This window comes from Narcine bancroftii, chromosome 10 (assembly GCF_036971445.1).
Source record: "Narcine bancroftii isolate sNarBan1 chromosome 10, sNarBan1.hap1, whole genome shotgun sequence".
NCBI lineage: Eukaryota > Metazoa > Chordata > Chondrichthyes > Torpediniformes > Narcinidae > Narcine > Narcine bancroftii.
This window is the reverse complement of record NC_091478.1, coordinates 90,656,067-90,670,893: the sequence shown is the minus strand read 5'-3', so window position 1 is coordinate 90,670,893 and position 14,827 is coordinate 90,656,067. Positions and strand designations below refer to the sequence as shown.

At 41.2% G+C, this 14,827-nt stretch overlaps 2 long non-coding RNA genes across 5 annotated transcripts in view; one reads left to right on the top strand and one right to left on the bottom strand.

The window, feature by feature from the left end:
* LOC138744912 (uncharacterized) overlaps positions 1-14,827 on the top strand; it is a 97,416-nt gene that overhangs the window by 502 nt on the left and 82,087 nt on the right. The gene's annotated exons all lie outside the window — the stretch shown is intronic.
* LOC138744010 (uncharacterized) lies at positions 12,897-14,670 on the bottom strand. The gene is made up of 3 exons (XR_011345192.1): positions 14,456-14,670; positions 14,202-14,279; positions 12,897-13,158 (listed from the first exon to the last, which is right to left on the bottom strand). It is a non-coding gene; the product is annotated as an uncharacterized lncRNA (long non-coding RNA).

The window sequence follows — 14,827 nt, the reverse complement described above, 5'->3', positions numbered from 1 at the left end:
AAACAGGAAAGTCTGCAGACATCGTGATTGAAGTAAAAACAAAGCTGGGGGAACTCAGCAGTGTTCTGAAGATAGCAAAGATAAAGATACACAATCAACGTTTCGTGTTTGAGCCTTTCATCAAGGTCCCTGCAAAATATAGGCAGGTACCAAAACATTGGTTATGTATCTTTGCTACACAAAGAACACTGAGTTTCCCCAGTCCTGTGCTTTTACTATCATACCTTCTCTCTTCGCCTACCACAAAGCCCCCGCACCTGTTACTGGCATGCACCTTGGCATCAATTCTCCAGCATCGACTCTAGCTCGTGACCTGGAATGGAGCTCAGATCCTTAGGGGGGGAAAAGAGACCTGGCAGCTCTGTGTGTTGGTCAGAGGGGCCAGCCCAGGTGATTAACAGAGCAGTGCGATCTTTCAAAAAAAACCAATTGCATAGGTTGTCTTAACCTTGATTGACAGATGTGGTGGCTTCTGACCAGGTTCCAACCGGAGCAGTCACATGATCTTCCACAATCCACATTCCAAGCAGGTCCCAGAGGGTGAGGTCCCATGGCCCTCCCAATCCACATTCTGACCTGGTTCCAGCCAGAAATGTCACTTGACTCCACAATCCACACAACACCATCAATCAGGCCAAGTGCTACACAAGACTGGGAGTGTGCTTGATAAATTTAAAACAACAAACCAAACATATCACGACAATAATGAGAGCAATAGTAGTCATCCAGTGGATGATAGTGGCCCACCAACCTCCCAATGCCCCGAACGGCCACCAGTTCCCACAGGAAGTGTCGTGCAGTAAAAACTGGTCCCTTGCTTTTTTTGAATTTTGCTCACCAACTCTCCAACGTGATCAGCCAAATGTGTGATGTTACTTGACTCATTGGAAATGTAGGTGCAGCACTCCGTTACCAATCACAACATAGGTACTACCCTCGCTCTGAACAGGTAGTCCAGGGCCATCTGGGTTTTGTAGGGACACCATCCAGACAGCTGTCATCTCTGCTGCCACTTGAGTCAGAGCATCTTCAGTATGTTGTGGTGCCAGTGTCTGCAGCACACTGGTCATGTGCATTATCTCCCAGGATAAATGGGCAGTGCCATACAGGGGGAAAACGATCATCCAGAACCTCTCTGCTTCTGTGATTGCCCTTTTGCCCTGTTGTACATGGTAGGCTAGGTGCTCCCTAAGATCATTGAGGTGGTGATATAAGGCATGACAAACCTTAGAAAGCAGCATCTGTATCAACCTGTGGGGAGCCAGGGGGAGGACCAGTGGCTGCATTTTCAGTGCATGCCATTTAACTTTGGGCACCTTTGTTGAACCATTGGGTGTGTGCACTATTATACCTGGATAACTGCGCTGCTTGCAATCGCTGAGCCCCCCCGAGTGGTTGGAACCATTTTCACTAACATTCTTTAAGTCTGCTTATCGATTGTGGAATCACTCTGAGAGTCGGGTCTTTGAGGTCGGTCGAATTGAAAGGAGGGAAAAGCAGCCCTTAAAGCACCCATTCCATTGTGGATTTCTGGAGGTAAAATTGTTTTCCGAGAGGGGGACAATTGGACGAGAGCCACTACTCTCCACCCCACCCCACCCCTCCAGTACAAGACTCCAGAGTACATGGAGCTGGCGATCACATTCAGGCAGTTCATCTGCTGGATCTGCATGTGAACTCTGGTGTAATCCTTCCGTGGTATGTGCCAAGGTTTGCATGCAGATCCAGTAGTCTGGCAGTTGGTTGTGCTGGCATACTCGAATGCCACCTGGAGGAAGATGTTGTAGGTTCATACTGCCAGTCACTGCCACGATGCCATTCAACCTGCAGGGGGAGGGGAAAAAAAATCACTCTCATAGGGTTAGTCATTGCGGCTGTATGCATGTTATGTTTCCCTCTCCTTGTAATGCAACTCATCACGTATCCCTCAGCCCGGGCGTTAGCACATTCCCCCTTACTCAGGGCTCCCTGTAGTTGTTGCACCCATAATCTGCCAGAGCCCTCGGTGGATTTAATCTCCACCCCTTCTCGTTGATACGGCCACATGGCATGAGAATGGGACCTCCCTTAGCCTGATGGCTTGAAGTTGAGGTGGTCAACTGCCTGCTGGGGCTCACTGAGCTACCCTTTTAAGGTGTGTGCATGCGTTGGTGTGCGGATCTGTTGCTTTAAAAGGCTGTTCATACGTTCAATTAAGTCTGCTGCCTGCAAGTGATAGGTTATGTGCAACAGCCACAAGATTCCGCAGCCCAGTCCTGGACTTTGTTTCCTGTGAAATGGGAGCCCTGATCCGATTGGATTTGCCAGTGCATGCATACATTCAGGAAAGGTGCTGTAACCCTTTGATGGTGTTGTCCTGGTTGGCATGATCAAAGGGCACTGCCACCAGGATTCCCAACTATGTATCCACTGAGAGCATTGTGTTTTTTATTTTGGTGTGGGAGAGGCCCAATGTAGTCAATCTGCCAGATCTGGCCTACACCCATGCCTCTACGAATGTGCCCCAGAGGACCTGTGGGCCACCCCCAGGGTTTGACTGGCTGAGAGGTGGGGCAGTTGGAGACTGCTGTTTTGGCCTCATCATGGGTCTGAGCAACCCTTTGGTTCTCTGCCCATGGCCGAGTTCCATCTGCCCCCAGGTGTCCACTCTTGCACTGTGCCCAAGCCACCAGATCATCCAAGTTAATGGAAGACTCCTTTTGGGCTACTTCATTGCATATCTGTGCAGTCCTGTCTACAGCTGCATTGTGGGTGGCTTCCCTGATGTCCCAGGAGGTGTGGGCATCCACATGGTGGACTATGATCTCCTGTTATTATACTCCCCCCCCCCCATTTAAAGGACTTTTTGAGAGTGAGAGAGTGAAAGAGCGACAGTCAGATTTGCAGCAGGAGTTTGTGCTGGAAGCAGCAGGAGTTGCACTCCTGCTATAAGACCCCATTTTGAAGGGGGTAAAGTTAGGTTAAGTTAATAGTAATAAGTAACATATTGATATTATTATGTATGAAGAAAATGAAAAACATTTCTTTAGGTAACCATTGCGTGCGCGCGGACACACACACACACACAGACACACACACAGAGTTTTAAATTTGAAATCAAACAATTCACGTGATTAAAGTACACATTCCAGATTTTATTCAAGGTTATATGTATACATTTTAGTTTGACCATGTTGTAAGAGTTAAAGTGACGTAAAATCACGAATACTTGGGTTGCCATTCTATGGCAGCCTTCAGATTATTTTGCATTCTTTTGAATGTTTCTGTGGTTGCAGCCTTTGAGACCAGGGTCTCTCTCTGTGGCTTTGAGAGAAGTCGATTTTAAATTGTTCTTTGTTCTGAGAAGATGGAGGGTCTTGGAGTAGATCTGAAACTTTATTGACTGCATCAAGTAACATATTAAGTATTGTCTCAAGTATCTTTTAATCATATATCAAAGTTGATAAGTAATAACCCATATAAGATCTAATAAACCTTGGAAAACTCTATTCAACTTTGTCAAAGATCTTTTTCGATCAACGAGTCATAAACAAGGACATTCCAAGTTCTCCAGGTGACTATATAGGAAGATAGTTACTCCATTTAGTCAATAAATGGGGTGTTATTGACTCGTTAGTCAATAGAAGATGGATCTTCAAACAAGACCCGTAAGTCAAAGAAAATCTGGACTATTGACTCATTAGTCAATAGAAGGACAGATTTGAAGATAATTGAAAGTTGAAAATTGAATTTGGAAGAAGATTGAATTGATTGGGCTCTGTTAAGAGCAGCTCGATGTGTAACAAGCAAGACCATTTTTGAAGTGGTAAGTCTTCTGTGTTTAATGCAGTATAGAACACGGTTTTGGGGCATTGGAGCCGTTTGTCCAGTTAGGATTGTTTTGGAGAAATTGTTTTGCATGTTTTAAAAGCTGAGCGTGACAAACGACACAATGAAAAAAAATAACAGCTGCCTCTGCTAAGGAGTCGGGAGCAGCTGCTAAGAAACTATGTTAAGATGAAAGTAACAGAGCTTATAAAAGAATTGTGAAGGTGGCAATTAGATACAAAGGAAAATAAAATTATGTTTCAAGGAAGACTGAGGGAGGATATAGTTAAAGAAAATAGTTGTGAGGGATGCACATCTCCCAAAATTACTGCAAAAACTATTAATATAATTTGAAACTGAATTCTCAATAGTGGCTGAAGCTACGCCACAAGATGGTGGTGTGGAAGATGAACAATCCAAAATGGAGACATGGTCAGAGGTTAAAGCATCATCTGATGCACAGGACCTAATTGGACCTAGTGATAGTGTGTCAAATATTTCCAGCAGGACGAGCTGCAGAGCAGGCTTCAAAGTTTAAAGAATTGAACCTATGCATTTAAAGATGCAGGCAGATGCAGGAGCTCTTAAAGTGAAAAAGAAAATGCTTCAGTTTGAATTGAACTTAGAAGAGGAGGAGCAGATAAGTCTGACATGTGTGAAGCCACAACAAGAGGAGAAGCAACAGGAGGTGTAGCAATGGCAACCAGAAAAGGAGCTGCAGGAGGAGCAGCTAATAATGGAAAAAATCGAGCTAAATAAGCAACTGGAAATGAACAATAAAAAATTGCTGCTATTGATGTTAGGTCACAGGCACTGGAAAGTTCAGTGGTATCTGGTGCTCAAAGTAAATTATTGTAAACATGGTTGTCAATAAGACCAGAGGACATGAATGGTTTACAAGATTACACCCTCTTTCTCGGAGGATGTTGTAATGTCATGGTGGCTATCATCAAGAATTTGACATATTTCAGAATATGGTAAACATTGTAGATAAATTACCCAACTGCATGAGAATTATGGAGAAGACAAGTTGTTGAAGATCAAAGAAAACAAAAGGTGGCAGCTCCTTTTAAGGATTTGGTGGATTTAATTGAAGGGCAAGTGGATGTTGTTACAGATCCAATGTGTGGAATCAAGAGGACTCAAACCATGAGTCAAGAAGTTGAGAAGTCCAAATCGTATCTTCAATTAAAACTGAAGAAAAGTACACTTGCCATCTGTCTGACAGTGGTGGAAAAAGAAATTAAGGGAAATAAAAGTTCCCCTGTCCAGGAAAAAAAATGATTATTATGTAATGATAAACACGATTTGGAAAAATGTTCATAGATGGAAAAGACAACACAGTGAGAGAATTGCTTTTTTTGAGGGAAAATGGAGAGTGTTTTTGGCTGTCTGTGTAAAGGACACATAAGCAAAGACTGCAAAAAGCGACTCAACTGTGATGTATGTCATCAAAGGCATCCCAAAATGCTACACGTCTTCAAGGAAAAGAAGGATACAGAAAATGAACAAACGCTGATGAAGGAAGCAGATGAAAGCAGCGCTGAACCGTCCATATTGACAAGTGGCCTTAACCATATAACCATTTACGGAGCAGAAACAGGCCATGTTGGCCTTTCGAGTCCGCACCGATGCGGAGAAGAAATTTTGGGAGAGAATGAGCAAGCTTTGGGCCCGGATGCTGAGGACATTGTGAAGCAAGACAGTTTTCTTTTGCTTTCATAATCAAAGCTGATTGTTGACTTTAGGAAGGGAAAAACCAGAGGTTGGGGGATCATAGGTGGAGAGGGTGAGGATACTGGGGACAATGCAGGTAACTGCAAAGTCTCAATAGTACCTGTACAAGTTAAGGCCAAGGATGGGAATGCAACATTACATACTTCTGTATTTCTTGACCCAGGAAGCACTGTGGAACTTATGAAAAATATTGAAGGAAAAAAGACAGATTCAATTGAAAACCATGGGACAAAGAAAGGTCATTGTAACTAACATGGTTTCAGGATTAGAGGCTGCTGGAAAACACTGTGATTTTTGTGATCTTTCAGGCATATAGTACACAGGCATATAGTGCATAAAGGAAATATCCCACATCAAAGTGATGTGAATCAGTGGTCATATACTGGAAGATGACTCTGAGATGGAGATGTTAATTGTTTTAAATGTACCAAAGGCTCTGGAACCAATAGAAATAATCCCTAGTGTGAGAGATGGACCTTATGCTATTAAAACTGTGCTTGGTTGGATGATAAATAGACCATTGGAAAAAAATAATTATATTGCTTAGAAGCAGTCAACAAGAAGTGTCAATATGATAACTGCTGTGAAACTCAAAGAACCTTCAGAAGAATAAAAAAGTTCATTGAAAATCTTACTGATAAAATAAATCAAGAGCATCTAAATCAGTAAAGAAGAAATTGTTTTCATCAAAAATGGATGAAAATGAAGCATTGGAAAATTCTGCAAATACTGCTGGTGATTATTCCTGTGAAGTTAAATCAAGGGCAGGAATGAAACAAACGTCAGGAAACAAATCTGACAATATGGTGAAACTACCTTCTGAGTAGAAAATGTTGAAAAAGAACTTAGAAGTATCGGATGGTCCAGAAAACAGTGACCAAAAATATTTTAACTTTGTACTTGGAAACAAAACTGAATCTGATTTTGATTCTTCAGTTTTGAAAGTAACTGAAAGAGAAGCTCAGAGAGCAGTTGACAAGAAAAGATAATTAATTGCAAGTAGAATTTGTAAAACCAAGAGGAAGAAAAGAATAACTGCTAAAGAAATGAATGTAGTTATTGAAGAAAGGGATTCAGTATTACCAAGTTGCAAAAGGTTGGAGGAGGAGATTCATTTTTTGAAAGTCATTGTTTAATGACATAAGACAACTGACTAAGGAAAACAATCAAAAATGTTCCTTGAAGATGCAACAAAAAAAAGAAATAGTACATTTTTGAAGACCCATTTAATAAATATAGAGAGAATCTGAGTTTAAAAAAAACCCTGCAAGATAAATGATCAGACAATGAGATTGAAATGGAAGTTGTAAAATTGAATCTGGAATTACAGGAAAAGACAATAAAAGCCAGAGTGGCTGTTGTTGAAGAACTGATGTTACTTAAGTACTACCTTTTCTGTAACTGAAGAAGAAAAAGAAAAGGAGAGAGAAGACTAATCTTGTGATCTCAAGAAAGTGAATACCTTGGAAATTAAAACTGACTTTCTGAGCAGATTGATTGCTAAAATCTGTCTTTTACAAGAAGCAGAAAGTTTAATGATTGACTTTCACTCTCTTTTGAATACTTACCTGATTTTCTTTGTGTGATAATTATTATTTTTAGGGGCTGGTGTTTTAAGAATTAAAATGACTTAAAATCACTTGCATTCTTGGGCTGCCAGTCTATGGCAGCCTGCAGTTTGTTTTGCATTCCTTTGTGTGGTTGCAGCCTGTAAGATTAAGGTCTCTGTTGTTTTGAGATAAGACGGTCAGTTTTGAATTGTTCTGTGTTCTGAGAAGATGGAGGGTCTTGGAATAGACTTGAAACTTTATTGACCATTTCAAGTTTTAATCGTATATCAAAGTCGATAAGTAATAAACCATATAAGATCTTGGAAAACTCTATTCAACTTTGTCATGGATCTTTTTTGATAAATGAGTCATAAACAAGGACATTCCAAGCTCTCCAGGTGATTATATAGGAAGATAGTTGCTACACATGTAGAAATTACAGCGCTTTCAATACAGAGACACTGTTAAATCTCATGGCCTGTGAGAAGAAGCTATTTCCCAATGTGGCAGGCCTGATTTTGATGCTCCTGTACCTCCTTGATGGTGGTGGGCCAAAGCTACCATGTGTTGGATATAAAGGGTATGTCTTCTGTATATTTATACTGTTACAAGCCCAGAGGACTCCAAAACCCAGCAGCAACAGATACTCACCAAGACAATGGTTACTTAAACAAAAGTTGCTTTTAATTTTCTTCAAACATAATATCAATCTTTAACTTATTACTATTAACTTAACCCCCCTTCTAATTCTAAGCGCACATGTATGTAATGCGTATGTGTTCAGGAAACTTCTTCACTGTCCAATCATTCACTTTTTGTATCTTGTAATTGATACAAGAGTTGAGAATTAATTATTTTTATATTTTCACACAAACTTGCACAGCCACATACATTGTTAGTGCCATAATTGGCAACTAATATTCAAATTTACATATACTCCATTCTCATTGTTGACTATATACACAGGCTTGTGTCTTTTTCAGCCCCCCCAACTCATCCAGACCTCGACCAACAACAAAGCACTTACTACACCAGGAAAATAAATAATGATTAAGAAATGGAGTTTATTGTGGTTCAGTGGGCAGCAATTGGGCTGATATACATTCTTGACTTCCTTTGATTGGGATTAGTGTGGGGGAGAGGACGCCACAGCAGGGAACGGGGGACACAATCATCGCCATACGCCTATGTGGCGCATGAATGGCTGCCAGATCCTTCGAAAGGTGTCCTACTTGTTTCTCAAATTGTTATTTTCTCCAAGGGAACGCAACTCCACATTTCTGTGTTCCATCGTTCAATACTGAGATTAGAGTTGGGCTTCCAAGTAGCTGCAATGCACTTCCTGGCCACTGCCAATGCAATTAACACAAATTGGATTTGAAATTTGGACAGTTTGATTGTAAGCCTTATGTCCATTATGTTTCCCAACAGGAACAGCTCTTGGTCCAGTGGGAATCGTTTACCTATGATTTTCTCTAGGACTTGGCCAAGATCTACCCAAAAGGGCATCATCAGGTTGCATTCACGAACGTCCCAGTCACAATACTGCATCTAAAGCATTGGTACAAGAGTTTTAGTTTTGACCTGTTAATTTTCTGTGGCGTTAGACACAGCTGGTGCAGCAAATTATATTGCACTAATCTGTACCTTGCTTTCCCAGCATAAGTCAGACCAGCATCGCTCATCAATTACAGTATCCAAGCCTGACACCCATCTTTCTCTTGATCTATGGAGGTCTGGTTTGGGTCCATCTGACTGGAGCAGGAAATACATTGCAGAAATTAATTTCTTTCCACTTCCCCTTCATATCATGGTCTCTATGGCACTGCTCTGAGGTAGGGCCATACTTGGACCCAATACATCCCGTTTATTAAAAAAAATCTTATTTGAAGATAGCAGTGGAATGTCTGATTTGGGAAGTCCTATTTGCTTTTGAGTTGCTAAAATAACATTAATCGCCCCTGCTCGTTATAGTCCTCTATGCACCTGATGCCATTATGGCACCAGGTCTCCAGGATCTTGTTACCTACTGTTAATGGTATTAATTTATTAGGAGTCGGGGGCTTTTTTGGAGACAGCTCCACTTTGATGTTCAGATACTGGTTAATTTTGTTCAAGATATTAATCACTTGTTTTAATATGGGGTTGCTCTTCTTTCCTGACAGCAATTTAGCATCCCATTTATAAATAAAGTCCTCTGCTATCCTCTTGCCCACCAAGTGCAGATCAATTTGTGCCCAGGATAGTACACCTCCTCCCTTGAAGAGAGAGGCGATGTATCTCAACTGAGCTGCCCAATAATATTTTTTAAAGTCTGGCATCCTCAATCCATCCAGACTATAGTCCCATGTTAATTTTTCCAGAGAGACCCTTGCCACCTTACCATTCCAGAGAAATATTCTGACCTTGTGTAGTAGCTGTTTGGAAAAACCCTGGGGCAACTCCACAGCAATATCTGAAAAAAATACTGGAATCTTGGCAACACATTCATTTTGATTCTGTTAATCCTGCCCATTAGGGGCATCCATCTGTTTAAGTCCTCCTCAACTCTCTTCAGCAAGGAGGTGTAATTTAACTTGTATAAATTATTCAAGTTGCCATCAATATTAACTCCAAGATATTTGATCCCCTCCTGTGGCCACTTTAAATTGCTATTTTATTTAAGTTGGCAGTAATTCCCCTCGGTGAGTGGCATCACCTCATTTTTTTCTCAATTGATCTTATACCCAGAATGACCTTCAGTACCATGTGCAGTCGAGGCAAAGAAGTCGCAGGATCTGTCAGATATATCAGCACGTCATCAAATAAGTTGATTTTGTGCTCCTCCTGGCCCACTCTATAACCTTTAATGTCTGGGACCTGGCGAATAGCCTCAGCCAATGGTTCCATTGCTAGTATGAAGAGAGCCAGTGATATCAGGAAAGAGGTATAGGTACCACAAGATTCACACCACCAGGTTCAGGAACAGGTGCTACCCCTCCACTAGCAGATTCCTCACAACAAACTCAATCAGGGATTAGTTTAAGGACTCTTACACATGCACTTTTTTTTTTTTTTTAACTTTTCTGTATTGAACCATCAGTTGTTTACATTTGTTATTTGTTTACATATGTATATTGCGTACAGTTTTTTTTTGCACTACCAATAAGTGGTAATTCTGCCTGGCTCGCAGGTAAAAGAACCTCGGGGCTGTATATGATGTCATGTATGTTCTTTGACAATAAATCTGAAATCAGTATCCATCTGATGGCAAAATAACTATAGTAAAATCCCCATTATCCGGCACCTATGTAGATGTTGGAAATGCAAATTTTCCGGTTGACTGAAATTCACTCTTACAATGCCTAACTAATACATCTCCATTAAGAATACACTGTTTAAAAGATAAAAGACAGTGCAAAATGTAAAGTAATTTGAACAAAAAAATAATATTGCAGTTTTTAATTATGTAAAGTTCACTTTAATCAAATAATTAAATTTAAATTCGAATCCTGGTCGCTGGTGTTGTAACAGTGTTGTACTAGGCACTACGCTAACCGTCCTGCCTTCACAGTTAACCCTCTCTCCCAAGTTTACTGATAAAACCTTACTAATATACCTAAAGCTAAAAGATATAGACACATCAGAATCAGAATTTATCCTCATGAAATTTGGTGTTTTGCGGCAGTATCATAAATACAAACATTCACATTATAACATTATATATATATATATATATATATATATATATAAGTCCTTATGCTGTTGAGTGCTCATCTTTAGGCTCCTATTTCTTTTACCTGATGGTATCAGAGTGAAGAGGGCATGGCCTGGGTGGTGGGGGTCCTTGAGGATAGAGGCTGCTTTTTTAAGACACCGCCTCATGTAGGTGTCCTCGATGGAGTTAAGTCTGGTGCCTGTGTTGCCACAGGCTGAGTTAACAACCCTTGGAGTTCATTTTTGTCCTGAGAATTGGCACCTCCATACCAGACAGTGATGCAACCAGCCAGAATGCTCTCCAGGGTATACCTTTAGGAGTTTACAAGAGTCTTTTGTGATATACTGAATCTTCTCATACACTCACAAAGTATTCGCGCTGGCAAGCCTTCTTTGTGATTGCATCAGCGTGGAGGCTCCAGGACAGATCCTCAGAGATGTTGACACCCAGGAATTATGAATTGTGATTGGAATTGTGGATGTATGACAGGTACCTGAATAGGGTGAACAAGTTGTGCTGTGTCTTGATGCTTGTGGTGGTGGTCATGTCTGGGCAGGGGATGGCAAAGGGGAAACGTGAATGCTCATTGATGACCGTGAGGAAATACACGTTGCGGTTGGTGGAGGGGAGGGGAAGGGGCCCTTGAAATCCATACTCAGGTGTTCAAATGCCCATATGTCTTTAACCAGGTGTGCCCTATCCGGCAGTCCCTGGCCATGTCTCTGACTTCTCCGATGGAGTATAGCAGATGACGAGATTTGATAAAGTGGAAAAATCTCATGACACTGGGGTGGCAGATGTCATTATGGAGAGTTTTGAGGTGGTCTATCTGGGCATTGGCACATGTCCCTCGGGATAGGGAATCTGTCGTAGTTAAGTATTCCAATTCAACATTTTATAATTTATCTTACCCCGCTGTTTTTTGTTAAACATGAATGCCATGGCACATTGGTCCACGAGCAGGGTAAATTGTTTGCCGGCCAGGTAATGCCTCCAGTGCCACACTGCATCAACTATTGCCTGAGCTTCCTTCTTGATGGAGGAGTGTCAGATTTCAGGGCCCTGGAGGGTATGGGAAAAGGCTGACCTGTCTGGTTGAAGGTGGAGGCCTGGACAAAATTGGACACATCGCTCCCAACCTGAAATGGGTCAGATTCATCTACTGCATATGTTGCGATATTTTCTTTTGTGTGACTGAAGGATGCCTGGGTCTATCTTGTCAGGGGGAAGGATGTGGACTTGATAAGGAAGTGGGCTTTGTCCACATAATTAAGCACCCACTGGGCGTAATAGGAAAAGAATCCCAGGCACTTTTTCATGGCCTTGAGGCAGTGGGTGAATGCGGTTGGGGTCGGGGACAATGTCCATTCTCCACAACACAGCCAAGGATCACCAGGCGGGTAGTGCGGAAAATACATACCTTCACGTAGTGCCTCTTCTTTCTGCACTTGGAACATGTAGTTTTCTGTCGCCGGGAAGTGTTTTCGGGGATGCTTTGGTTGGCTGCAAAAGTAGCACTTCGGCACTCTTGGGATACTGCCGCTTTGCTCATTGAACGGAGTAGTGTGGACCTGCATCCCAAGATAGTGGCCCCCATGTGGACACCACTCCATTCACTGAGTGTGCTTCCATGTTACGGAGGGTGATCTCCAGCAATTTCACGAGGTCAATCACTCCTCTTAAATCTAACTTACTCTGCTTGAGAAGCCTCTGCACATACAGTCTGACCTGATGCCTACGACATAGGTGTCCCAGATCATGTCCTTCGTTGTTTGGGCGGCCACACCAACTGGAAGTTCCATGCTCGTGCGAGTCCATGCAGATAACCACCATGTGCCTGGCGTATACCTCATTGACTTTCTCTCAGTGCCTTTGTGTACGTTGATCATCAGGAACACTCAAGGTCTGAATTGGGAGAAGAGTAGGTGCAGCTTTTTTTTCTCCACGGCTATGACTCTGGTGGAGTTCTGTAGAAAAACCTCAAAGCAGCTTAGCCAGAGTTCAAAGCATTCTGAGACTTCTGGTGATTGTTGGTCGATCTCCAGCTTCAAGAGATGTTCTATCATTAAAATTGATACACTATCAATAACTCAAAAGCTCTTGAGTTATACAACTATAGGTTTTTATTTACAATAAACTTGAAGGCCATCCTGTGCTGTGACCCAAGCTTTTTGAGGAGGGCTTATGGTGTTGGAGCCTTTATGCAGGGTCAAGAGGGAGGAGCCATGGGTACTGTCGCAGAACAGGATGGAACCAGATTAATGAGTGTACAGCAGTTCACCACAGTCCATTTGTCCTGTCACTTATCAATTGATGCCTAAATGTTGTCTAAGTCTTGATACATGCAGGCATGGTCTTCTTCACATGCTGAGGAATTGTAAATGAAATTGAACGTTTTAAGTTCATCTAGTGGAACATCGGGAGTTTTAAAGATCAAATCAACTTCACTGAATACTTCATGATACTATCATTGTACCAATACATGAATAAAATGATTTAATCAAATAAGGTCAACTAATAACTTAAGTGATATATGCAGATAGATGATTAATTAAAGGCACAAGCATAAATTAAACAAATGGAATCTCTGGATTTGAAAATATCGAAAACGGTTTCCTACAATTTTAAGCAAGATAAAATATCAAAAGCAAAGAAATGAGGTCCTGAAGTGAAAGAGAGATAAATACTTGAAGAAAATAAATGGAGGGATATGGATTGCTTTTCAGAGGATTGCTTTATAAAATGAAGGGGGAAAGCTCAGGCTACCCAGTGTTTATTTACCAATTATAGTGGACCTGGAGTTTGATAATGGGCATAGTTCTCATTATCTTTTTGAAATAAATTGTAATTTAAGTGTATTCTTTCATGATCAAAACATTAAAGTAGGAAGTGCCATTTGCCTTAATATAATTTATGTTAAAGAAAAGAGCTAATTTCAAATTCATGGAGCGTGGTGAAGAGAAAAGATAAAATGATGTATATCTTTCCACCTGACTGCTAACTTAGCTTGGCCAAATTACCTTTATCTTACATTTCTTTTTTATTTTCAACACTGAAATGATTTAACAGCATACTAAAATGTTCAAATATAAGATTTAATGTTGGCAGCAGAAAGAACTTGAATCAAGCTATTACTATTAAGCGCTTACTGTTCAGCTTCAGGTGTTCACCTGAGGGATGGAAAATTTGGTGATCTTCAAGACTATTAATGTTAGAAATGCCAGTTGAAATGGATTGAAGCAAATACTGTGCTATCCAAGTGGTTAAGATGGCATAAGGGATACTTGCATAAAATATAAGAGCAGGGAGGTTATGATACAAACATACAAAATATTAAAAAGGCCATTGTTGGAATGCTATGTGCATTTCTGGTTAAAATACTTGAAGGAGAGGATGTAGAGGATACTTACCAGGATGTTTTCTGTGATGGAGTGTTTCATATGGAAAAACTGGATATGTTGGGTTTGTTTTCCTTGGAGTGGAAGTGACTGGAAAGGAACATTGATAGGATAGATAGTAAAAATCGTTTCCTATATGTGGTAGAACATGGTGCTGCGGGCATGTCGTCACCAGGCATAGCAGGCTGGCCTGCCTTTTGTACCTGTAGCCCCTCCCCATAAGATTCCTTAATAAAGGTTGAAAGCCCTAGTCTCCTCCCTCATACCTGCCTTGGACGTGAGCCAGGAGCAGGTCTTCTGATGAATAAAGCCTTTGACTCTCTGCGAGTGGTCATTGATTGTGCCATACTCTTAACGATTCTTTCAACCAGTAGAAGGTTAGAATCAGACTGTACTGTCTGAGGGGACAATGCTGATGGGCACTCTCACCACATTTAAGAATTATTGAGGCAAGCTCTTGATTCGCCAAGGTATTGAAGGCTACATGATAGAAAATAGAATGAGTATTAATGGATTCTTGATGGGTGTCATGAATGCAGTAGTCCAAAGAATCTGTTTGTGCTGTATGATTCAATAATCATTTCTATTGTTGACCATTTGCTGAAAACACCATCTGTGTACTAGGTCCAACACAATAG